Source organism: Salvia miltiorrhiza, chromosome 1, assembly GCF_028751815.1.
Source record: "Salvia miltiorrhiza cultivar Shanhuang (shh) chromosome 1, IMPLAD_Smil_shh, whole genome shotgun sequence".
Classification (NCBI taxonomy): Eukaryota; Viridiplantae; Streptophyta; class Magnoliopsida; order Lamiales; family Lamiaceae; genus Salvia; species Salvia miltiorrhiza.
The window spans coordinates 1,373,750-1,375,607 of record NC_080387.1 but is presented as its reverse complement, the minus strand read 5'-3'; positions in this window follow the sequence as shown (position 1 = coordinate 1,375,607).

Here is a 1,858-nt window from a genome sequence, read left to right as displayed (position 1 = left end):
AGGTTTATAATTTACATACACGTGCATGTCTCAATTCAAACTCAATTTAAAATTGATTTTATTGAAAATTAAGAAGATAAATATTATATATATATATATGTATATATATATATATATATATAGAGGAATGTTATGCTACATACCTTATGTGAGCACCACTCACATTTAGCCATTGTTAGCATTATCTTTTTTGTTTTAAATATTTATTTTTATTCTAATACTTCATAAATCGTTATTAGGATCATTAATTTTATAAATAACATAAAAACCAAAGTCTAATTTATTCTTGTTATTAATTATTTGAAGTTAAAGGGAATATGAACAAATCGGACTTTGATTTTTTGTTATTTATAAAATTAATGATCCTAATAATAATTTATGAAATATTAGAATAAAAATAAATGTCTAAAACAAAAAAGAAAATGCTAACAAGGGCTAAACGTGAGTGGTGCTCACGTAAGGTGCTCACATAAGGTATGTATCATAACATTCATCTATATATATCATACAGTATAATATATTGCAACATATACATATAATATATACGCTTTTAAGAAATATAAAATTAATAACAAATATACATCTAATCACTAACATTCAATTAAAAAATTATTTATTGTATATAAATTATAATTTTTTTCTTTCAAGACATGTAAATCTAATTTTTATCGAGATAAAATAAATAATAAAATTTATTAATTTAGATTATATCTAAGTTAATATTATTATTATTATTATTATTATTATTATTATTATTATTATATAAATTTATTATTAATTATATTTATAAAGATTAATTTTTATCTAGATAAAATAAATAATAAAGTTTATTAATTTAGATTATATGTAAGTTATTATTATTATTATTATTATTATTATTATTATTATTATTATTATTATTATTATTATTAAGATTAATGAATCTTTATATGGAATGTAATAGTTAATTAATTAATAAATGATGAAGATTATATATGGTAAATTATTGAAATGGAACAATTCTGAGCATGCCACGTAGGTTAAGGCTTAATCCTATTATAAATAAGATTAAAATCGCAGTGATTCCATATATATATTTTTTGAGAACCAATTCCATATTTATTTTGGTTGATTAACATAATTTTAATTATTTAATAAAAAAATATTCCATATTCTTGGCAGATTTATAATGATAAGTTATGGAATTTTAATTTCTTTTCTTTCAATAGGGGAACCAGTCATGGAACCTTTATGAATGAAAGATAGATATTCCGTAATTTAAGGATATGCTAAAATTTAAGAAAAGAGAAATTATGGGATACAATTTAAAATTACCAAAAATAAATAGGTTAAATTAAAAGAACCGGAAATATATTTGAAAAATATTACGGATGGTTGGATACTGGTATTTAAAAGGGTAAGAAATAAATGTTAGGATTGGAGTGGGTCGTCTAGTTTTGGTGCGCTCGAGTTGCAGAATGCTGTGAAGCAGAACTACTGCAACAGACAGCTTGTCTCCATCTTCTTCTTCGCCGCCAATTTTATTGCTAATCCCAGGTATGTATATATACTCCTCTGTTTTTTATTTTCTTACAACTCAACTTGTTTTGTGATTTGTTGTTTTAATTCGTAAAAAAAGGTGAAACTTTTGCTTCTCTATTGTATGGTCTGCTACTGATTGAAACAGTTTTTTTTCTTCTTCTGAATTTTGGTGGGTAGCAAACTTATTCTAATTTGTTGACGGATGTAAGGGCTAATTACAGTTTATATATTTTTCTATATATACAAATTTTCTTTTACATCACGGAAATATTTATATATATATATATATATGTGTGTGTGTGTGTGTGTGTTTGAAGGTAAGGATGGTAAGCAAAGA